The sequence below is a fragment of the Cynocephalus volans genome, chromosome 11 (assembly GCF_027409185.1).
Source record: "Cynocephalus volans isolate mCynVol1 chromosome 11, mCynVol1.pri, whole genome shotgun sequence".
NCBI lineage: Eukaryota > Metazoa > Chordata > Mammalia > Dermoptera > Cynocephalidae > Cynocephalus > Cynocephalus volans.
The window spans coordinates 97,327,656-97,353,449 of NC_084470.1; the positions used below are offsets into that span (position 1 = coordinate 97,327,656).

A 25,794-nucleotide genomic window follows, 5' to 3' on the forward strand; every position below is an offset into this window, starting at 1 on the left:
CAAGAAACTGACTTCAAGGCCATAGTGGAACTAAATTTTTAAAAATAAGAGTAAGAATGAACCGAGTCACTGAATCAGAGCTAGAAGGGATTCTAGTGATTTTATTTTATTTATTCATTTTGGCCGCTGGCCGGTATGGAGCTCCAAACCCTTGACCTTGGTGTTACAACACTACACTATAACCAACTGAGCTAACTGGCCAGCCCAGCCCGATTCTAGTGGTTTTAAAGATGATAAATGAGACTCTAATTAGGTCACATAGGTAGTTAGTAACACGCAAAGGCTAGAGCAGAGGTATCTAAGTCCAAAAAGACCAACAGATATTTATTGAGTGCCTAATATGTGCAGAGAATTCTATTAGGCACTGTGTTAGACTGGTGCTCACTCTTGTGCACCAAACTACTTCCTATAGATGTTCAAAAACACTTAAAATATTAAGTAAAATATTAATTTAAGGCTTACATTCTAAGGCAATTCCTGCATTAGGATGAGAAAATGCCACATCTGTAACAAGCACATTAAAACAGGCAGGCAGAGGGGAAAAATCTACACAAGTAGGAAAGAATTTGGAATTCCAAACAATTTGCCCTTCCTCCTTTGGCTATGAAAATTCACATGCTGTTGTTTACCATTAAAGAGATTAAGACCACCAAAACCATGTCTTCCCAAATTTTATGACCCAATAGTTTAAGAAAAATTAGCCTTAGTCCTGTCAGAAAAATGTTTTTGTCACATCACACCACAGACTTAGCTCTGTTACAGGATTAGAGTAAAGCCATCTAACAAAGAAAGTCTAAGCAATAAAAAGAAACTATACCAGAATTTTATAAAGACTACTCAGGAATATGACATTTAGCTGTTTCAATGGCACCTTTCATCTAAGGATCTCAAAACAAATATTATTTACATTACCAAGAATCAAAAGGGCGGCACCAAGGCCAAATAAACATATCCATGACCTAAAGGAATTGAATACTGATGTTCTGAAACTCATTCCTCTGCTCTACAAACAAGATTCAGTTTTATTTAACAGTGGAGCATAATACAATAAGAAACATAGGTTTGGTCTTTGTCTCCGGTTCCTGGCACAGAGTTCCTAAAACCCTTAGATTTTCCTCAGTAACAGCAGCATGTTTTGTTATTCACATGAAGTCCTTTTCAACCATACCTGAGTTTATGCTAATGAGGTGACTTCTTGGTGGGTGTCCAGATAGCTTCAGGATGGGGGCTGGCTGCTAAGGAACCAACCTCGTGATTACAGGGTTGGAATTTTTAGTCCTCCACTCTCCCAACCTTTGGGAAAGGGAGAGGAGCTGGAGCCTGATTCAATGACAGGGTATGGAGAGCTTCTGAGTAGGTGAATACACGGAGATGTGCTGGGAGGGTGATGTACCAAGAGAGTGCATGGAAGCTCCGCACCCCTCCCCCATGCCTTGCCCTATGTATCTCTTCCATTTGGCCGTCCCTCAGTTGTACCTTTAAAACAAACTGGCAAATGTAAGTGAAGTGTTTTCCTGGGTTCTGTGAGTCCTTCCAGTGAATTAATGAACCTGAGGAGAGGTCATGAGAACCCCTGAATTTGCAGCCAAGTCAGACAGAAGTGTGGGTGGCCCAGGGACTTGTTACTAGCATCTAAAGTAGGGGCAGTCTTGTGGGACTGAGCCCTTAAATGTGTGGGATATGACACTAACTCCAGGTAGAGTCAGAATTGAATGGAATTGATGGACAGCCAGTTGATGTCGGAGAAACAGAGAACTGGTTGTGATGTGGAAAAACCCCCACAAGTAGTAATTTCTAGTCTGCATTTGTAAAGCTTGAAGATACAAATGGATTTGCTGATATAATCTCCCAGCTTACCTTGCTGCACATGTATAAATAGAAAACCCAAAAATGTAAGCAATGCTGTGGGACTAGATGCTACTAAAAATAACTAGCATTAATTTTATGCCATCTATGTACCAGGCATTAAACTTAGCATAAATTATTTGCAGTGAACAAAACTCTGAAAGGTAGACACTGCCCCCAATAGCAGAAGAGAAAAGTAAACCTCATGAATCTCCCACTGCACACAGAAAGTAGCAGAGCTGGGACCAAAACCTAGTTTTAACCAAAAAATCCCTACTGCCTTCTACATCATAGCAACCTTTACTTTTTAATATATAGTGTAAAATCATAAACTCTAACAATCCTTGAGGATAACATGTCCCTAAGTATGTCCTTGAAAGACTAGTCTTGAAAGATTCAGTCAAAAAATAAAATAAAATAAATAAAATTCCATGTACAGATCAAGTATTCTACTTCTATACATTACATATTTTTTTAAGAACTGCCGTTTCGAGCATTGTACTGTTACTGACTGGGAAACATTTCATTTTTTTTCTTCCCCAGTTATTAAGGAACTAAAATCAACAAGACTTTTCATTACTTTTTCCATCATTACCAATATTAGCACTGAGGAAAAAGGCCACGAGAGATCAGAAAATCTTAAGAGCTAGGAGGGACAACAGAGATCATGTAGTCTAAACTGTTGCAGACACACCTTCCATAATATTGCCAGAAGACAACCGTCCAGCCTATTCTTGTATAGCTCTAATAACAGAGACCTCACGGTTTAGTCTATTTCGTTGTTGGACAGATCTTACCAGAATAAAGGTCTTGCCCATAGTGGGATGACATCCACCTCTGCAGCAGCTTCTGACTAGTGTTTGTTCTCTGGAGCAATACAGACAAGGTGTCTACTCTTTCACTTAAAACAACTCTTCAAGTACGAGGGTACTCTGAAAAGTTCGCAGAAAAACAGAATTAAAATACCAATCTTTCCATGAACCTTTTGAAGTACCCTCACATATTTAGATAGTTAAATTTCCAAGTGATATCTTCACTGGCAAAATTCTGATTCTTCAATTTTTCTTCATTAGATCTGGTGGCGAAAGCTCTCGCTGTTCTGGCCTCATTCATCTGGACAATTTAAATTACCATTGTCCCATTAAAGTTTAAAAACCCATACATGGGCACAATACTCCAAATATAATCTGACAGTACAAGAACAAAGAGACTATTCTTTCTCTAAATCTAGCACTGTACATCTATAAATGTTTATCTATGTTAGTCTTTTTTTCACAGTTACATCATACAACTTAACTTATGTAATGGCAACTCTCAAATGAAAAAAAGCTACTTTGGGCCAGATCATTTTTGTTAAAGAGTAGGACCTTACATTTCTATTACACCTATCTTGACACCTTCATACTTAATACCTGCTTAGATCATCTTGATTTTCTTTGATGCAACATATTAGATAAACTTCCCAGTTTTAGCATCATTTACAAATTTTTTGGTAAGCATGGTTATACCATTATTCAAGATCTAGATCCACACAGCTTGAAAACAGCAGAATTTACAGTCCTGTGTAATCACAACGAAGCTCTATATCAAAATAAAGAAGCAAACCAAGTCAAGTGACTAACAAACCGGGAAAAGATATTTGCAACACATATGGCAATAGGATAATTCCATTATATAAATGGCTCCTACAAATTCATAAGAAAAAAAATCAATTGATTAATCAATGAAAAAATCAAAATCTAATGTAAACAGTCAGTTCACAGAAAAGGAAAGACAAATGATTTTTACACAGATAAAAAGATCTTTGGGCCAGCCTGTGGCTCACTTGGGAGAGTGCAGCACTGGTAGTGCCAAGGCCGCAGGTTCGGATCTTGTATACGGATGGCCAGTGCACTCACTGGCTGAGCATGGTGCAGACAAAACCGTGCCGAGGGTTGCGATCCCCTTACCGGTCAAAAAAAAAAAGATCTTCAATCTCACTCATAAGAGCAATGCAAACTAATTCTACAATATGATACAATTTTTTACGTATCACTTTAGTGGGAGACCAAAACGTTTGATAACATTTTGTAAGGATAACGGGGAAATAAGTACTATCATAGACTGTTCACTGGAAAATGCTTCCAACTCTTTAAATATCTACAAAAAATTTAATTACACCTACCTTTTCTTTGGAGCAGGGATATTCACTGTAGCATTATTTGTAATAGCAAAAGTGCTAGACACTGTTAGTTGTCAATACAACAGCCATTTCTCCCTTCTTTCTCATTAATCAGAACTCACATTTTGTTCAGTATGGTAATTACAGGTTTCAGTCAACTATGGCTATCATATTCTCTTTCCCAGACACACTTGGGCTCAGGATCAGCAATATCACCCACAATGAAACGTAAGGAAACATCACACAGGGCAGTACTACTCAAAGCATGGTTTTGCTGACCCACAGCATCAGAATCACATGGGAGCTCAGCAGAAATACAAATTCTCAGGCTCCACTCCAAACCTAGAGATTTCAAAATCTATGGGAATAGATCCCACAAATTTGTATTTTAACAAGCTCCCCCAGAGATTCTTATGCACACTGAAGTTCATGAAGCACTATTTAGAAGACTTCTGGGAATTTTTTTCTTCCCAGTTAAAATGACAGAGCCTTCTCAGTAGAAAAATATTTTGCCCTCCATTTCCTGTTTTTGAATGCAGTTATTTGTACTGCTTGGAGCTGAGGTAGCCACTTTGCAACCACTAGGTGACATAGAGAGGCTGAAAAACCAACATACTGAGGAAAACAGGTAAAGAGCGGGAAATCTGGATCTAAATATTACTGAGCTATTCCTGAACTATCTATCTTCTTCCTTCTGTTTATTTGAGACAATTAAAAGTCTTTACTGTTTGAGTCACTGTTAAGTTTTCTGTTACTATTATTTACAAATGAGTGTATCATGAGTAATATAATTTTTGTCTATCAATGGAAATTAATGAAGCATAAGTTCCAGTAGAAATAACACAGCAGACAGAGGTCGACTTCTTAGTGGTCTCAAGACCACTAACTGTCAAATTCAGTTACTAGCTGTCTTAATGCAGCACAGGCACTGGAAAAATCAACAGAAATAAAATCATGGTTAATACATATATGAAACACTATGCAGCTCTTAAAAAAAGATGTAAGTTTATAAATAGTAATATATTTTATGACGGGAAAAACCAGGTATATGACTGTTTGACTAATAGGCCTCTATTTGAGTTTTTTAAAGGTAGGGCTAGGATATAAATACATATGTGTACATATATAAATGTATGTATATAAAATATGTAGGAGACACAAAAAGTAGGAAAAATGGTTGTGAATAAGCAGAACTGGGGGCTGGGAACCAGAGATTAAAGGGAGATTTTTTTCCCACTTCTGAATTGTCTCAACATTTGTGTATTCCTATTAAAAAAATGAAATAAAAATTTTAAAAACTGCTTTTAGACTTACACTATGCATAAGAGAATTTTGAAAGTGGGTCAAAGCTGATATTTCTACAAAATCCCTAAAAATTATTTGACTACTAGCACCTGGTATAGTTAGTGCCTTGCTTATAATAGATGCTGAAATGTCTGCTGATTTGAATTGTTATGAGATCAGTCCTATAAACTGCCACTTAAAGCATAAAGAATCTAAAAAGGAAAAAATAAACTTCATAGATTTGAACCTCTCTCTTCACAATCGAGGTCTGTCAGATAATTACTTAAATCTGTTTTCTATATTCTCCACAATATTTGAGCACTGTCCTAACTGAAAGGAAAAGTTCATCTCACAACAGCCTTCTTCAGGTTTTCCATATGCCCACACTGCATTAAGACAACCAGTACTAATCTGAGACCACTAAAAAGTCTTGGCCTCAATCTGCTACTTCACTTCCACTAAAACATAAATTGTATTTCCAGCACCTATAATAGAGCTAACACATATGAAAGTACTCAATAAATATTTTTTAAATAAATGAATGAAGAAAAAGAGGTCTTCTATAAAGACCAAGACTAAGTTCTATCTAACCACAACCTGTCTACTTTGATAATTTACATAAGCTCATCTGGCTGCGGATACTACATAAACTGGATTCTTCTACTAAATAGATAGAAATGTGAGGAAGTTCTCAAAAGCCCCTTTGACAGACCAAAAACTAGTATTTAAAGTGTATTTCATCCCTATAACCTAGGAAAGAAGAGTTGCTGACAGCCAATTGGCTCCTAGCCAATCCTCACATTTCTTTTTTTCATAATAATTACTAACACAATTTAAAAACCCTGAAGGCATGAATCAAAAATTTAGGAACTAAGTATCAGCAGTTTAGAGTAATCTAAAGAGCTCCTCAGAGTAAATTTTCCAATACTACTTTATATGAACAATTAATCAGCCAGTTGCTAACTATATTACTTAAACATCTTAAATCTTCTATCAAGAACATTTACGTAGAGTTATAGATTTTTATCTAAGTGTCCAACATCACCAGGGTTTAGGAAACACTTTGCTTATGGAAAGACATAATCGCTAATCAGATTTTCCCCCACTACCTCATTAAAACTACTCTTATCAAGGTGACCAATAACTTCAACATTGCTAAATCAAATGATTAATTCTCAGCCCTCATCTTGTTTTTTTTTAAAGATGACCGGTAAGGGGATCTTAATCCTTGACTTGGTGGTGTCAGCACCATGCTCACCCATGGAGCTAACCGGCCATCCCTATATGGGATCCGAACCCGTGACCTTGGTGTTATCAGCACCACACTCTCCCAAGTGAGCCATGGGCTGGCCCCTCTCAGCCCTTGTCTTAATTGCAGTATTTAACACAGTTGATCACTGCATACTCCTTGAAACACTTTCCTCATTTGGCTTAAGGATGTCCTCTAACCTAGTTTCCCTCCTGCCTCTCTGGCTGCTGCTACAAAGTGTCCTTTGATGTTTCTTCCTCATCTCCCTGACCTCTTCAACCTCTTCTTACTCCTATCTCTATTCACTCCCTTGATGATCTCATGCAGCTTCCTGGCTTAAACACAATCTGTCAACAACACCCAGAGGTATACCTCCAGTAGATCCTTCTCTCTGGAGTTCAATTCATAAACCCAATTACCTACTTGACATCTCCAAGCCTAACTGGCATCTCTCATTTACATGCAAAACTGAGCTCCTGTTCTTCCCTTGCAAACTTGTTCCTCTTTCAGACTTCCCCATCTCAATAAATGGCAAATGCATCCTTATAGGAACTCAGTACAAACAACAGAGTTGACCTTAACTCTTTCCTTCCTTTCACATCACATATAAGGGTACTTCAAAAAGTTTTGTATTATCTTTTAATTCTATTTTTCAACAAACTTTTTTTTTTTCAAAGATGACTGGTAAGGTGATCTTAACCCTTGACTTAGTGGTGTCAGCACCACACTCTCCCAAGTGAGCCATAGGCTGGCCCCATAAACTTTTTGAAGTATCCTCGTATCCAATCTGTCAGCAAAACCTGTTGACTCTACTTGGAAAATGTATCCAGAATCAGACCATGAGTCACCCTAGTCACTGCCACCCTCCAGTGCAAACCACCATCTTCTCTCATTTCAATTACAGTAACAGCCTTCTAACTAGTATTCCTGCTTTTGCCTTGCCCAATCTGCCACCAGTCTATTATCAATACAGCAGCTAGAGGAGGGATAATGTCCAAATGTAAACCAGATCACATCACTCCACTGCCCAAAACTCCCCCAAGACTTACCATTTCACTAAGTGTAAAAGCCAAAGAGTCCTACAAAGGACTAGCAGCAAGAGCATCACCTCAGAGTTTATTTGAAATGTGTCCCACCTCAGACCGACAAAATTAGAATCTGAATTTTAGCAAGAACACCCACAGTAATTCATCAGCACATTAAAGTTTGAAAAGCACTTCCATAAGGCACCACAAGATAAGCACCCACCATCTCCACCCTTGTCATTCCTCAGGTAAGCTTTTGTCTCAGGGGTTTTGCACTGCCATTCACTATGTCTGGAATGTTCTTCTCACGCATCTGCATGGCTCACTCCCTCACCTCTTCCAAGCCCTTACTCAAATGTCACCTTCTCTGTGAGGCAGTCTGTGACCACTCAATCCCTCTCCTCAATATACCCTATCCCTGGGCTGGCCAGTTAGCTCACCTGGGAGAGTGTGGTGCTGGTAACACTAAGGTCAAGGGTTCGGATCTCCTTAATGGCCAGTCACCAAAAAAAAAAAAAAAAAAAAAAAAACCCTATTCTGACTTTCCTGCTTTCGCTTTTCTCATTAGAACATGTCATCATAAGTCAAAAAACTGCATTTTTACATTTATTATTTATCTTATTTACTGTCTCCTCATAAAAATATAATGTATGCTCTAGGAAGGCAAAGATTTTTGTCAGTTTTCTTCCCCTGTACCCAGAATGCAGTAACCACTCAATAAATATTTTTTAAATGCATAAAACAATAAACAAACAAGTTTTATTTTCAAAACACTATCCAATGGGCCGAGCCCGTGGTGCACTTGGTAGAGTGCTGCACTGGGAGCGCGGCGACGCTCCCGCCGCGGGTTCGGATCCTATATAGGAATGACCGGTGCACTCACTGGCTGAGTGCCGGTCACGAAAAACCGACAAAAAAAAAAAAAAAAAAAAACACTATCCAACAGATCTCTTACTTTTTTCTCAGCATCACATTCAACAAATCCACTTTTTAAAATATACTAAGGGGGACAGCCCGTGGCTCACTTGGGAGAGCGTGGTGCTGATAACAGCAAGGCCACAGGTTCAGATCCCTATATAGGGATGGCTAGTTAGCTTACTTGGGAGAGCGTGGTGCTGATAACACCAAGTCAAGGGTTAAGATCCCCTTACTGGTCATCTTTAAAAAATAAAAAATAAAATATACTAAGTACCTACTCAGTAAAGACTTAGGTACTGTAAAAACTACTATTCCTCCATGATTAAGTATGGAGATTTAAAAATCTGACTTATGGTCATGACAGGGCTCTATCATCAAAAAGTTTGCAGAAAGAAAAACAGTCTGTGAGTGGAAAGAACAGATACGCCTACAGCTCTCTACAATGCAATATCATCCTTTATAATGATAAAATAGTCTTTCACATAAATTTCCTCATTTGATTCTTAAAAACCCCATGAGCTATAAAAGCAAGTAACAATAAGACCATTTTAGAGGTGAGAAAACAAACATATACTTTAACTCTCAAAGCATGGCAGTAATAATGTCAGGGACTGAAGTCTCTAGATTTTCAGTTCAAAACTCTACAATATTATACCTCTTGCAAATGATACTGAACCAGACTATAAAATCATAGAGCATACATTATGCCCAGGATACTAAGCTTTCCCAAACCACCCAGTGTCTACACAGAATGGGAACAAACAGTGCATCAAAAAAGTCATGGCGTCGACTTGAGAAACAGGAATTCAAGCTGCTTCCTTTACTTGTAAGTCTAACCCAATGTCCAATAACACTCAGGAAGACTATAAGAAATGGGCTCTTATGTTGTATAGCTTAAGGATATTATATCACTTTCTTCATGTTAAGAAAGTTCTTGCTGGGCTACTATAATTGCTAGAAAAAAGAGAAAATAGGAGAAAGGAAGATGGAACGATGAATGAATGAGAATTGTGTTCTAGAGAGGAAAGTGCCAGGGTTACACCATTATTTTATACTGCTCTGAATGTCTAAGTGATGGCACTCTGCAGGAAGAAAAAAGACATACCTCCTCAAAATCCCAGCAACAGCTTTCCTTTCTTTGCATAGATGAGGGTGAACAGCTGTAATCCAAACTTCCCCAAAGAGTTCTTTTTTAAAAAGACATAGAAACAGAAGATCCATATAAAAAAAAGATCCAATCTGGGAGGATGGACACTGTGTCTTGAAATCTTGTGACCAAGAGCAGCTGTTCGCCAAGTGTCAGCATCTGAAGAAAGTGCTAACTGTGGGTGTGTCTTCTTCAGAGTGTAATACCTGCTGGGACAAAGGAGCAAGAGAGGGAGAAAGAAATACTACTGAATGGAAATGACTGTCTGACAAACAATTTCCAGTTCTCAGGCAGCAAAATTTTTCAAGTTAACATCAGTGAACATTAAAAGATCACATGGAGTAATACAAGTGACCAAGCCCAGCAGGCACTAGGATTACCAATGAGGGCAACGACCAAAGGTACACATCAACAGGGAATCCAGCTCCCTGATTAACAATAAATAAGTAGTAAAGAAAACATAAAAATCTATTTCAAGTTTTTTAATAGCAAGATGATGGTCATATCATACAACAAAACATAGATAAATAATAATCGTCTGTAGTCTGCCAATCAGACCAGACATTCTGGCACCTTATAAGAAAAATATTGTAGAACTACTAATGCAGATGTCTATGTCAGCAAAAAACGTACATATACAATAATCATGAAATAGATTAATCATGCAAAATAGAAAAATCATGCAAAAAAGTACATATGTAGGTCTTGCAGACAAACTAAAACTTAATGTGGAAACTGAGGGACATCAAAGTTAATTTGACACACAGGGTGGTTTTGTATACCCTTGCAAGGTATCTTACAGAACTAGAAATCTGTTATATCTTGGCTGCAAATTAAGGCAGTATTTCTTGACACCTGCTACATCAATGGATTTCTATCAAACTACAAATTATAGAATACATGTAGCAGGCTGAAATGAAATACACTGGATGAGACTAACAGCAGATAAAACAAAGCAGAAGAAAAGACTAGTAAATGTAAAGACAGAGCAATAGAAATGAAACCCAGAATACAAAAAGACTGGAAAAAAAGAGCATAGCATCAATAAGCCATGGGACAGCCTCAAGGAGCCTAATAATATATGCGTAATTAGAATATCGGGGAGGGTGGAATATTTAGAGAAATAACCAAAAATTTTCCACATTCATATATTGATAAAAACTGTAAACTCAAAGATTCAAAAAGCTCAACAGGCTGGCCAGTTAGCAGTTGGTTAGAGCATGGTATTGGTAACACCAGGGTCAAGGATTCAGACCACAAAACAGCCAGCCACCAAAAAAACAAAAATGAAAAGCTCAACAAACCCCAAGTGCAAAAAAACATGAAGAAAGCTAAAACTCCACCAAGGCACATCAAAATCAAATTGCTTAAAATCAGAGATATTAAAAAATCTTAAAAGGAGACAGAGAAACATAAAATGAGAGAAAATACCTTGTGTTTGCAAGTCATATATCTGGTATGGGATTAATATCCAGAATATTCAGAGAACTTCTTAAAAGTAAAAAAAAAAAAAAAAGAGAAAAGAAAAAAGAAAACCCTGATACAAAAATGGACAAAGAACTTGAATAAACATTTTTGCAAAGAAGTTATACAAATAGCCAATAAGCACATGAAAAGAAACTCAACACCATTAGTCATTAGGGAAATACAAATCAAAACTGCAATGAGATACCACCTCACATCCATTAGAATGGCTACTTTAAAAAAAAAAAAACATAAAATAACAAGTACTGAGAAGGATGTGGAGAAACTAGAACCTTTGTGCACTACTGGTGGGAATGGACAGACAATGACACAGCCAAGGTGATAAACAGTATGGAGGTTCGCCAAAAATTAAAAATAGAATTACCGTCTGATCTAGCAATTCCACTTCTGGTATATACCCAAAAGACTGAAAGCAGTGTCGCCAAGAGATATGTGTACACTCATGTACAAAGCAGCTTTATTCACAATAGCTAAAATGTATAAGTGACCCAAGTGTCCATCAACAGATGAATGGATAAGCAAAATGCGGTACAGTTGTCCCTTATCCATGGTTTCACTTTCCCTGGTTTCAGGTACCCACCATCAAATGCAGTCCAAAAATAGGTGAATACAGTACAATAAGATATTTTGAGAGAGAGACACCACACTCATATAACTTTTACTAAAATATATCGTTACAATCATTCTATTCTATTAGTTATTGTTGTTCATCTCCTAATTTATATTAAGCTTTATCGTAAGTATGTACATTTTTCCTAAAACATAGTATATATAGGGTTGGGTACTATCTGTGGTTTCAGGCATCGACTGCAGGTCTTCAAATGTATCCCCCATGGATAAGGGAGGACTACCATACATACAGTGGAATATCATTTAGTATTAAAAAGGAAGAAAATTCTGACATACGCTACAACACGGATGAACCTTACGGACATCAAACTATGTGAAATTAGCCAGTCACAAAAGTGCAAATCCTGTATGATTCCACTTATATGAGGTATCTACAGTAGTCAAATTCATAGAAAGTAGAAATGTGGTTGCCAGGGGTTGGGGGGAAGCGGACAGGGGAGTTAGTGTTTAATAGGTAGAGAGTTTCAGTTTTACTAAATGAAAAGAGTTCTGAAGATGGGTGGTGGTGATGGTTGTGTAACATTATCAATGTGTTTATAACAGTACCACTGGACTGTACATTTAAAAATGTTAAATTTTGAAAGAAAGATAAAAGCAACCAGAAAACAACAACCACATATTATGTACAGAGGAATAAAGGTAAATCCAATGACAGCAGACTTCTCACTGGAAACAATGCAGGCCAGAAGACAGTGAAGCAACATCTTCAAAGTACTGAAAGAAGAAAACTGTTAACCTAGAATTTTACACCCAGTGAAGATAGCATCTATAAATGAAGGCAAATTAAAGACTTCTTCAGACATACAAAAGCTAAAAGGAGAGTTGGCCACTTAGTTCAGTTGGTTAGAGCTTGGTGTTAATAACACCAAGGTCAAGGATTCAGATTCCCTTATCAGCTTGCTGCCAAAAAAAAGAAAAAGCTAAAAGGATGCATCACCAGCAAACCTGTACAGTAAGAAATGTTAAAAGAAGTCCTTCAATCAGAAGGAACATGATACCACACAGAAATCTGGAAAAGAGCACTGGAAATGGTAAATATATGGGTAAATGAAATATACATACATGCTTAACAAAGACTTTTATTATTATGAGAGCAGACTCACATTATTAAAATAAAGAAAAAAGCACTACCAAGAATTTCTCACGATATACCTATCTCCAACATGTCAGTCTTCCAAAAAACTCAACCTTCCCTAATTAATAGAACTGTGTTCCTGTCACATTCTCCTGTAAGTTAGAATCAATATTATTTCTTTTTTATAAAAATAAGCTGTATATAAATAAAACTATTTATCTGATAACTTCACTTTTGAAGAAATTAAAACTAAAATCTTGTTGGTTCTACAGCATTTTATTACACAGACTGGTTTTCTAACTCTTTCGAAGGGCTTGCCTACAGAGAAATTCCTTGAAATAAAGTATGACACTGGTCAATATATAATTTATCTATTGTCTCCAGGGAACCCCAAAGTTACTTAGACATAAGCTACTAACACAGCAAAGAATGTTCCTTGCTTTCGCAAAGTCTGAAAAACAACATTAGGTTTCAACGAATTGGTCAGGTTGTCCCAAGCTGGCAAAAGAAAAACACTTTTTCCATGTCTTCCTGAGGAAAATTACTTTGTCAAAGCAAAGTTGTCAAAGCAAAAGCCGCAAAGCAAAGCTTCAGGGTTAGGTGTTGAAATAGGAAAAAGAAAACAACAATATCTGATGCTACTGTAATAGAACAGTTATAGAACAGTTCAAACCTCAGGGGGAAGGTGGTTAGTAAGAATAAAACCTCTTTAATATCACTGAATGCCAAATTGATTGCAGAATGGGAATCCTGCCTACTATCCCTCTGAACACATAATGTAAAATGCAATTCATGTACTCAGAGATTCCTTGAGACCACTAACAGATCTTGCAACCCAACTTCACAGTGAGAGACCACTTGCTACTCTCAGACAGATAACTGAATGGCACACAACATAATTCAGGATGTTCTTCTGACAGAATTCTAGAGGAATTCTGGACCACAAAATTCTCTACTCTGTAGAGACAACAAGAAAATTATGTGATTTCAGTATTCACTAACAAATACCAGGCCAGGAGAAAGTACCATTCTTTCAGCACTTTACCAAGTAACGACTGGGTTAACTTCCCGCTTTCTATGACATAAATTTATCAAAAGAAATACGCCAGTTACATACCCAAGAAATGAAAATATATGCTCAAAGAAAAACACAAGAATGTTCAAAGCAGCATTATTCCTAACAGCCAAAAAGCAGAAACAACCCAAATATCCATCAACTGATGAATGGATAAACAAAATGTGGTATAGCCACACAATGGAATATTCCATTCCAATGGAATAAAAAAGAAATGAAGTATTGAAACATGCTACAACATGGATAAATAAAAATGTGAAGGAAACCAGAAAGAAAATCCATATATCATATCATTCCATTTATAGGAAATGTCCAGAACAGGCAAATCCATAGGGACAAAAATCAGATCGGTGGCTGCCAGGAGATGAGGGGAGAGAGACTGCTTAATGGGTACAGGTTTCTGTTTAGGGTGATGAAAATGTTCTGGAGTTCGACAATGGTGGTGATTGCACAACACTGTAAATATATTAAAAGCCACTGACTGTACATTTAAAATGGTTAACTACACACTTCAGATAACGAATTTTATATGACTTTCACCTCAATAGAAAAAAAGAAATATTTCCAAATGTTAGTTATCCAGTACCTGTATCTCCCACTACTTAACAAAATGCTATATTCATAAAAAAAATCACTTAAAAATACTTTTTACTTATTTTGTGTTTGGCAGCTGGCCAGTAAGGGGATCGATCCAAACCTATGATCGTGATGATGTAATGCTCTTACAACTGAGCTAACTGGTCGGCCCAAAAACACTTTCTAAAAAGTAATGTTATTGACATCTGATAACATCAAGGTCCAGGGTTGGATCCCTATACCAGCCAGCCACCAAAATGGAAAGAAAAATGTAATATATTGATCTTCTAGAAAAGGCAAAACTATAGAGACAGTAAAAACATCAGTGAGTGGTTGCCAGGAGCTGTTGTGTTGGAAGTAAACAGGTGATGCACAAATTTTTTGAAGGTGTGTAATTATTCTATATGATACTGTAACAGCGAATACAAGATAATAAAAGTTATCAAAACCTGTAGAGATTTAAAGCACGGAGAATAAAACTTAATATATGCAAATTCTTAAATAATCAGTTAGGAGGTAAAGAGACCTCAGCATGCAGAATGTAACAAAATAATCTAAATCTGTTACAAATATATGAAACAACTTCAGGAATAGGGTGAGGGAAATTTTTAAGTTGCCCACATTAAGAAAATGTTGGAAATGAATGGCGTCTGTAAAACTAAAGGCAAAAGGAACTATCCACAAGCACTGAACTCCAGTTGATAAAGTAGTTTCACAAACGTGTACAGATGAACAGTTCTAAAACCACTATACACGTATACTGGAATTAAAGAATTAAGTAAATGGATGGCAGATAGTAGGAGCCAGGTTTCTCACTGGTGAACTGAGAGGTTACGGATAAGCAAGGAGAGGTTAGAAGATCAATGTGATGAATTAGAGTTGGAGACATCATGAACTCATATTTCGCTTAATACAGATACAGATGGTAACATACAGGAATATTTATAGATATGTGTATACAGACAGGTTAATATGCACACATATTTCTCCTTGCTCTGTCACCTGTGGGGCCTAGAAGCAACAATAATCGAGTAGAAACAAGCACACCTAACACCCAGATCTTGGTATCTAATACCATTGTTCAATAAAAAGAACTGGGGCTCTTGGAGAGATGACTGATTATAGGACTGGAGCAGAAAATATTCAAGATGAGCCTCGACATATGTTGCCAGAAGGTAAGAAGGTACTCAAACACACACACAGTGATGGGGGTATGCCAAAGAAAAGAGATACAGGAGCCAACTGAAAGAGCTCCCAATGGTCAAAGCTGAGACACTTTGAGCAACGAAATTTATGTCGATACTCCACCCTTAAGGAGGTGGTACATAACTCACCACTCCTAACTGTGAGCTGAACATAGTGACTTTCTTCCAAAGAATATAGATAAAAAAGGAGGAGAAAAAGAGTAACTTTACAGTGGAGAAAACAAATGCTGCCTCAAGCCAGGTGACCAAGGTTAACATCAACACTAATAAGTCATACTGATAGTACATGCCCCTGATGTGTGATAAGAAGGACACTTTACCTCTGTGGTCTTCTTCCAAAAGTACATCACATTGGTCTAAGAATGAGAGAAACACCAGACAAATCCCAACAGAAGAACATTCTGCAAAAATATCTGACCAGTAATCTTCAAAACTGCCAAGGTCATTAAATACAAGGAAACTATGAGAAATTGTCACAACCAAGAGGAGCTAAGGACATATGACTACTAAATGCAATGTTGCATCCTCAATGGGATCCTGCAATAGAAAAAGGACAGTAAGGAAAAAACTGTGGAAATCTGCATAAAGTGTGAACTTAGTAATAATGTATCAATATTGGTTCAATGATTGTGACATTTATACCAAACTAATGTAAGATGTTAATGGGGGACACTGGGTGTAGGGTAGACAGCAATTCTCTGTACTATCTTCACAATATTTCTGTAAACCTAACAGTGTTCTAAAATTAAAAGTTTAAAGTTATTTTTTAAAATTGTTATATATTTATGCTCAACTGCATGCTTGAAATTTTACTTGGTGCATCTGGGACATAAAAGATGCTTAAAACATGGTCTTTGCCTTCAAGAAGCTTGTTCTCTCAATGTGAAGACAAATGCTCATGAAACAAGCATAAAATACAAAAATAACAAAACATTACATTGAGGAGTATAGATAAAGTATATTAAGAATATAGAAAATTCTAGAATTATGAGGAAAGACTTCACCAAGAGATAAAACTTGAGCTTGTACCTTAAAATGTAATTCAGGGTAACAAAGTAAAAAAGAAACAATGATAAACTGGCACACTTACAAGAACAACCAGAAGGGTGAAGAAATACGAAAAAGCTAAAAGAAATGAAAATGTTTAGCCTGAAAAGGGAAGATTTAAATGGGAGACACAAAGAGGGCTGGCTGGTTAGCTCAGCTGGTTATAGTGCGGTGCTGATAACACCAAGGTCAAGGGTTTGGATCCTCATATTGGCCAGCCACCAAAAAAAAAATAAAATAACAAAAATTAAATGGGAGACACAATAGCAGCGTTCAACTACTTTAAGGGTCATGTGGCAGAACTAATAGAGTTACATCACATACCCATTTAACTTACAAGCTGACCTCTGATGAAATGTGAACAACGCTCAAGGACAAAAAGAGCTGTTCAATAGAGCCACAACAGGAAATGCCAATATGGAAAGACAGGAAGCAGGTGGCTAAGTTCTTCTCCACAACTTTTCAAAGGACAGTATGTATGTGAGCCCAACACAGCAAAGATTTATCGTGCAAACATCTGCTGACCACCTATGTGTCAGGTTCTTACATATACATGATCTTGTTTAATATTCACAACACATCTATAAACATTTATTAATGTAATAGAGGCTTAATGTAAAAACAGAATTAAATACACCCTGCATGGAAACAGGAACTTATCAAAATTCTCTACCATTCTCCACTCTCTGATAGAAATTCAATAGATACCTCAAAAGGCAAAATAGTTTGAAGGTCCAGATATCTACAAATTTTATTTCCTCTTCCTCCTTCCTTCAGTGAAGCTCAATGGCTGTCAGCCTTCAATGTGCATAAGAATTACAAACAATTATATATACAAAACCATGCACACTATACTTTTTGAGCAATTAAGGAATTTTTAAGTATAGTTTTCATTTTATGTGATTTTTGCCTCATGCACTAACTTAAGAATCTAATCCTGGGATGAGGTGCAATTCCATCGCAGGCTTGGGCACTGAAAAGCAGGACAGGGAGAAGAGGCAGAACGGCCGAATCCTATCACACCATGAAGAATGATATTCTAACAATTAGAACTATCTAAAAACAGAATAGACTACCTCAAACTAATGAATTTTCTGTCACCAAAGGTGTGCAAATAGAGGCTGAAAAAATCACTGAGAACATTTTAGAAAGAGCAAATAGGTGAGAAGTTAAGATCTCGTCCTACCAGTGTTAGGTTCTACAACGGGTGGACTTTTAAAACCTGATAGAAGGAAGGCAACCTAGCTGAGAGCACCAAAATGAAAAAAGACTCAAAGGCAAGAATGACATGTTAAGAGGGGAAGTTCAATGCTGGGGAACATAGGAGAGACTCATTTCCACCTGTACACCTTTGCACTTGCTGTTCCATCTGCCAGGAAATCTCTTCCTTCTTTTAGGCCACAACTCAAATATATTCTCCTTAGTGAGGCCTCCCCTCAGTAAGAAACCCTCCACCCACCCACCCCCATCACTTACTTGTCACATCAGCTTGTTTTATATTCTTCATAGTTCATGTTGGGTGTCAGCAAACTTTTTCCATAAAAGGCCAGACTATAGCCTATAGGCCAAATCCACCTTGCCCCATGTTTTTGTATGGCCTGTGAGCTAAGAATGGTTTTACATTTTTAAATGGCTGGGAAAAAAAATTTTTTTTAATGAATAATATTTCACAAAGTGAAAATTATATGAAATTCAAATTTCAATGTCCAAAGTTTAACTGGAACATAGACATGCTCATTTATGTACGGCTTGTGGCTTCTTCTGCACTAAAACAACAGAACTGAGTTTTTGCAACAGAGATTATATAGCCCATAAGACTAAAATATTTACTTATGGTCCTTCACAAAAGTTTACTTACTGCTGGTTTATATCATTATCTAAAAATGATCTTGTCTATTTGCTCATTTGTTGTATATTCCTCATTCCCACACACAGAATAAAGCTTAATGAGGGCAGAGGCCTTGTCTGTGTACTTAGAAAAAATCTTGGGACAATGTACGGGCTCAATAAATATTTGATGAATGAATTAATAAATGATCTGTAAAAGTCACTCTGAGGAGTTGAAACTTATACCCTCAGCCATTACGGGTTTTGTACATATATGATAAACATAAAAACTCTTGCAGAAAAAGGGAAATATTCTAGTAGAGGGAAGGACCAAATGGCTTAAAGGAATGGTGGTCACTAACTAGTCCAGGACAGTGGGGTCCTTCAAATTGTAAACAAGAGGTTTTGTTTTTTGGGGGTTTTTTTTGTGTGCTCATAAAAGATTCTCTCAACTACTGCAAGGTGTCACAACACTGTCAACTGACTATCTTTTGTTTATCTTAAGATGCAAATACTTTGAGAAATCTCATTTCCTATACATAATACAAAAGCACCCACACCATGCCACATCGTACTAAATGCTCATAATTATAACATCTCTAGATCATGTGCTAATAATTTTTAGTATCTAAATTTTTCCTATGCTGATCACCAATCTATTCCGTAAGCAGCTGAAAACTCTTGAGAAATTAAAAGGTTACTGCCCACAGACCCGAAGAAGCTTTTTAATCTTTCTATACTAGCCACAGAGTGGGTGTGTGATTTCAAAAGAATAAAAGCCAACTCTATTGGTAGAGGACAAAGTATTGTTGAGTTAAAACCCCACCTATAAGCATCGTTTGTTACATGACTAATAAAACTACCACCTACTCACAGTTTGAATCTCAATCTTCTAATCTACGAATGGAGAAAAAAATGTATCTACCTCCTGGAGGAATTTTATGTCATTAACACATTAACGTTTTCATAAGGTTCTTTCCCTGCAGGCTTTGCAACAACTTCTATACACAGGTACTTCAAAGACAGGGGTTTGGTCTAAACAACCATCTCCAAAATTTGATACCGGTCAGAGGGCATAAACAAATCAAAGTTTTATTTTAAAGCAGCTGTTTTTTATGTCCTGAATTTTTTTTTTAAGAATAAGCTAATTTAGGAATAGAAACCTTTCACAGAGATGCTTATGGTTCAGGTACTCTGATGAGTATGTCAGACTTAGAGCAACCATTTTGGATCAGTGTGTGTGGTGTATGGTCACCGTTCTTTTCTCTATGACAAACAAGCCAGGATGAAAAGGCAGCCTGCAAACAGCACTGGCTAGAATCTACAAAGACCAATGCATAATGTGTCACCAAAGCAAAGGGGCGGGGGGTGGGGGATTAGTCAACAGCTCAACGGGCTGCTTCAACAAACTCCGCTGCAGATTCACCTGGGGGTTCCTCACCATCAATGTTGTTAAAGGATGAAGCAAACCAACCACGGGACTAACACTGTACACACCTTTGCTTAGGCTGAAAAAGCAGGGATTCGCAAGCTGTAAACGGATCCTGGCCCTGTAGGGAAGAAGCAACTCATGGCGCCCCTTTCCTCTTCCTAAAGGGGTTAATAAAGGCACCCTGAGGCCAAGACCAGCCAGCCTAGACCCACAGCCCACCTCTCACCACCCAGTCTCCCCAGTACAGCGGGCTCCCTCCTCCCCTTAAACCACAAGTTCAGAATCAAAACAAAAGGTGCAGAACTGGTTTCAGGTGGCAGTGGCTGAGTCCTGGGGGCCAACTTCTGGGACGCCAGGGAGAGCAAGGGCTCCGAAGACCCCCGACCCCCCAGGAAGCCAGCTCCCAAGCAGTCCCCGCGCCTGGGCCCGACGCCTCTCGCGCCCCTCCGTCACCCCGGCCCCGCGGGGGAATGCTGGGAAGGGGGCGAGATAGGGGTAGGGAGGGGAACCCAAGAGCCAAAATGACAGCGGAATGAGCCGGGACAGGAGAGAGGCCCGGCGGGATGCGGAGGTCGAGTCTTAGGCCCGGGCTTTCAGCCTCGAACGGGGGCGAGCTAGGGTCCGGGCTGCAACGGCCGCGAGCGGCGACCCGGGCCGCGTCGGCCGCCCCGCCGGGTCCCGCTCCCTCACTACCCTCCCTCCCGTGGCGGCGGGTCCGTGTGGATCCGTGGCCGCCGCCGGAGCCCGGGGCGGGTACCTCACTCACCGGTGGGGAGGGGAGGCGCAGCCGGCGTCCCCGCCAGCGCCGTCGCTCGAGCCCAAGCGCCGGCTCTTGCCGCTGCGGCCGCTGCGCCCGGTCCATCCCCCCAACCACCCCCCTCCCGGCCCTCCCCCCGCGCCGCCTCAGCAGCCACCGCCGCCGCCGCCGCCTCCTCAGCCCGAGCGCGGGAGCGCGAACCGGCGCGAGGGAGTCAGAGCGGGCACGTCCCCGCCGCCTTCGCCCGCAACCTCCTCCGGCGCATGCGCGAGGCGCCGCGCGGGAGGGCGGGTGCGCGCACGCCGCAGGGGGCGGGGACGGGTCCAGGAAGGCGTGGCCCCGCCCCTAGCCCGCCCGCCCACGCGGAACCGGCTGGGTGAGTTGAGCAGGTGCAGATTGCTGTCCAGGCGAACTCCTCCCAGCCGAAATGTCCAACGATGGAGCTCTTCTGGCCCGGCCCCTTTTCAGGGGGTCGACGAGCCTGAGCTATGCAGATCTGAGCGGATTTCTGGCCGCCGCTCTGGGTCGCACACTTGTTCTCCCTACCTTAGTCGCAAGGCCTTCCTTCCACCTAGCAGGCTTCTGGGGAAAGGGCAGAGGCTGTTATTAAGTCGGCTCTTACCATGAAGGGACCGCATGCAGCCACCAGTCCGTCGCTCTACTAGTACCATTTTTCCAATTCATTTTTTTGTTCATCACTTATATATTGAAGCTTTTTCCGTGTTGGAGGAGATAGGACTCCAACATGTGGGGATAAACGAAGCCCCTGGCCCCGTGAACTTTGAGACCTAGCGGAGAAGGAAAATGTTCATGGGTGAATCGGGAAAAATTAAATTTTCAGGGGCTGGCCTTTTAGCTCAGTTGTTTAGCGCATGGATAAAACCAAGGTTCAGGGTTCTATCCCTGCTACCGGTAGGCCAAACGCCCCCCAAATAATAAATAAATAAAATTGTAATTAGTAGTAGCTCCCCTGACAGTACATGGTGCTAAGGTACAAGGTGTTAGGAGGGGAATTGATTTAGTCGAGGATGATGCGGCTAGAATCAGAAGGCTGGGTAGTTGTAAGGAGTTAACTAGGCCCAAGGGCTGATGTTTTGGCCTGGCCAGAAGGAGCCACTGAAAGGCCACTGAATGTGGAGTAGACTGAGAGTGTGAGAAGAGGAAAGGAAAGAACAGGTAAAGATTTAAGACTAACTCTCAGATTAGAGTTTGAGGAAGCCATTGCAGTGTTTTTCAGCAGGGTTGCAGGAGAAGTAACTTGATCACGATGTCTGTTTTTAAATTACTCAGATAGCAGTGTGAAGAGTGGTCTGGAGAGGGTCTCAGAGTTGGGGCGGGGAGTCCAGTTAGGACTGCGCAGCATCACTAGTCATTAGGGAAATGCAAATCAAAATCACAGTGAAATACCACATCACACCAATTAGGATGGCTGTCATAAGAAGGAAAGAAGAAAGGAAGGAAGAAAGGGAGATGAAAGGGACAAGTGTTGATGAGGCTGTGGAGAAACTGGAGCCTTTGTGCACTTCTGGTGGAAATGTGCAGTGGTGCAGCCGCTGTGGAGAAGAGTCTGGTGGCTCTTCAAAAAATTAAACATAGAATTACCACATGATCCAGGAATTCCCCTCCTGGGTATATACCCAAAGAATTGAAAGCAGGGTCTCAAAAAGATGTTTGCACATGCATGTTCATAGCAGCATTATTTGCAATAGCCAGTATATGGAAACAACCCTTGTGTCCAACGAGGGATAAATGCACAAATAAGATGTGGAGTATACACACAAGTGAATGTTATTCAGCCTTAAAAGGAAGTGCTGACCCATGCTCCAATATGGATGAACCCTGAGGACGTTATGCTTAGTGAAATAAGCCAGTCACAAAAGGACAAAAACTGTATGACTCTACTTATATGAGGTCCCAAGTGTAGTCAGATTCATAAAGAGAGAAAGTAGAATGGTGGCTGCCAGGGGCTGGGCGGAGGGGGATGGGGTGTTATTGTTTAATGGGGACAGAGTTTTGGTTTGAGAAGATGAAAAAGTTCTAGAGGTGAATGGTGATGGTGGTTGAACAACACTGTGAATGCACTTAATGCCACTGAAATATACACTTGCAAATGGCTAAGATGGTAAATTTTATGTTATGTATATTTTACCATAATAAAAAAACAGTAATCTATTATCATCCATTGAATAAAATCAGCAACAAATCCATACTGATAAGAAACAGACAATAAGTAAATGAGAAGGTGAGAGAGCTATTCCTTATGTTAAAAATGTCAAGTGATAAATGCGGAAGAAGAGGTGGAGTAGGAAAGCAATCATTCTCCAACAATCACAGCAAACACTGATTTGTCAAGTGTCATCAATTGATGCTGAATCTAGGGAGCAAAGTTTGGGGAGAAACAGGACCTTGATGTGTTTTTAAAGTGTCTCCTCACTTTTTCCTTAATACAAAGGGAAAAATAGGAACTGATCAATGAAGAAGCCAAACACATTGATTGTGTGATGAAAATTAACCTCACCAGTAAGAGTTGGTCAGATGTCACATGCCTCCATATGTGATACCCTTAAAAGGATACAGCAACACTTATATAATATGCTGGTTAGGAATGCATAGCTCAAATTTAATAATGAGGAAACATCAGACAAATCCACATTGAGAGCCTTTCTATAAATAATGAGCCTATATTCTTCAGTAATGACAATGTTATGCACAACAAAGAAAGGCCAAGGAACTCTTTCAGACTAAAGGAGTCTAAAGAGACTTGAAAACTCAATGCAGCCCCTATTCCTGGACTGGACCCAGAACTAGAAGGGAAGAAAAAGTTATAGGGACACTGAGACAATTGGCAGCATTGGAATATAGACTGTTGATTAAAAAGTATTGTTGTCAGTGGTAAGCTTACTGAATAAGATGACCATACTGTTGTTATGTAAGAGAAAATCCCTGCTCTTAGTAAATGCACTGAACTGTGAAGGGTAAAGAGGCATGATGTATGCAATGTACTCTCAAATGGTTATGAAAAAAAATGAGAGCAAAAATGACTAAAAACATGGTAACATGTTAGGAATTGTTGATTCTGGGTAAGGGTATACAGGAGTTCTCTGGCTTATTCTTGCAAATATTCTGTAAATTTGAAATTATTTTCAAAATAAAAAGCACATAAATATGTACAATTCTTATGTGTCGATTAAAAATAAAAATTAAAAATTAAAAGTAAAAAAAAAATCTGTGCCAGATGCAGCTGTCCCAGAATGGTAAGCCAAATAAACCTCTTTACTTATAAATTACCCAGTCTCGGGTATTTCTGTTATAGCAACACAAAATGGACTAAAACAATATCCCTCAGTAAAAAATTTTATGGAACTATTTACATGTGAAAAAATGTACAATTTTAAAATGTTTATTTTAGGGCCGGCCTGTGGCTCACTCGGGTGAGTGCGGTGCTGATAACACCAGGGCCACGGGTTCGGATTCCTATATAGGGATGGCCGGTTCGCTCACAGGCTGAGTGTGGTGCTAACAACACCAAGTCAAGGGTTAAGACCCCCTTACCAGTCATCTTAAAAAATAAATAAATAAATAAATAAAATGTTTATTTTACCGTATTATCTGACTACCTCCCTGGTTTTTCTATCAGTCTTAGATTGGAAGGAGTTCTCAAAGCCTTTTGTACTGGGTCCATTTAAAGTTATCTCTGTATTCCTTTGCATGGGCTTGGGTATCAAAAGATTGAGAACCAGCCAGTGTCTATTTAAAGATAACCAGTCACATAAAGATGTATTACTAACTTTTATAAAAATCAAGGAAGTCACCTATTGGTAAGGAAAAGAGCTTCAGGACTGATGTCTAATTGAACAAGAAAGCAGAGCATGTATTGTTGCATAAACCGGAGGGCATAATAGAGCTGTCGAAACAATAATTACATGAACTGGAATTTCAGAGAAGGAGACTTCTAGGGCAGGATTTTTGCTAATTCTCAGCAGGTACTGATGATCACCATTGGCCCACGTGGGGGACAGAGAAACTGGGGAAGTATTGGTTGGCCACTCAAGGCTGGTGCTGGTGTGAGAGATCACATAACTCCAGAAGCACCAACACAATCAGTGTTTTCCACAGGACATTTTCTGTGTTCTGGGGATGAACACGGAGGATTCAGGAGCCAGGTCAAGGGTTCCTAAAAATCACAGTGAAACCTGCCTGAATCTTAAAGTGCTTGGGAGATGATGTTTCCCCAGAAGGACATGGCTACTGATTGGTCCCTCAAGATTTTTGCCACATTTGAAAGCTGCAGGACGTGTGTGCTAAAACAGCAAGCTGAAACCTCCAAAGGTCACAAGTGGATTTGCCAGTCTTTCGTGGTTGACCAGTGATCTACTAGAATTTCCATCCAAATCCCTGAAGGGCCTTCCCTGAGGAAGAGGGAAGAAGCAGAGATGGATGAGCCTCATCGCAACTGCCTGTGTGTAATTGGACTCAGAGGGGGACAGAGAGAGTGAGAGAGAAGGGGGCAGAAGCCGTCACTGAAAGTGTAATTTTCCAAAATGGGTATAGTACATCAATCCACAGATTAAAGAACCTCAAATAGATTGGCAAACCCCAACTGGGAATAAAAAAGAAAAGGGGAGAAAGTCATAGTTCACTCCATCATAGTTAAATTGCTAAAACGAAGCAGATAAAGTCAAATTTCTTTCCTAAAGCAAATTCACATCCTTATATGTCATTATTAAACAATAAATATCAAAATTTTCTAAAACAACTTATTCACCATCAGAAGGTAAAATAATAACAAACCTAAGATTCACAGGAAAATGGATATACTAAACACAAAAGAATGAAATCAAGTTATCAGGAGAGGGGAAAATGACACAATTAACAGACTAATCTGAGAGCTGTTTATTTGAATAATAAAAACCCAACAAAAACCATGTATTCACTTACAGTGCTTATTTTAATTAAATAAATTTAACTCAAATAAAAATACACAAACGTGGAAGTGGAAAAATAAATAAATGTAGATTCTGAAGAAACTATAAAAATAAGGATAATTATTAAAATA

At 39.1% G+C, this 25,794-nt stretch overlaps 1 long non-coding RNA gene across 1 annotated transcript in view; it reads right to left on the reverse strand.

Annotated features, from left to right (window-relative positions):
• LOC134390429 (uncharacterized) overlaps positions 1 to 20,836 on the reverse strand; it is a 45,304-nt gene extending 24,468 nt beyond the window's left edge. The window contains exons 1-2 of the long non-coding RNA XR_010024866.1: positions 20,748 to 20,836; positions 9,588 to 9,835 (exon numbers count right to left, since the gene is read on the reverse strand). This is a non-coding gene — a long non-coding RNA (uncharacterized LOC134390429). The remainder of the gene's footprint in view (positions 1 to 9,587; positions 9,836 to 20,747) is intronic.
• Between the last annotated feature and the right edge of the window lie 4,958 nt (positions 20,837 to 25,794).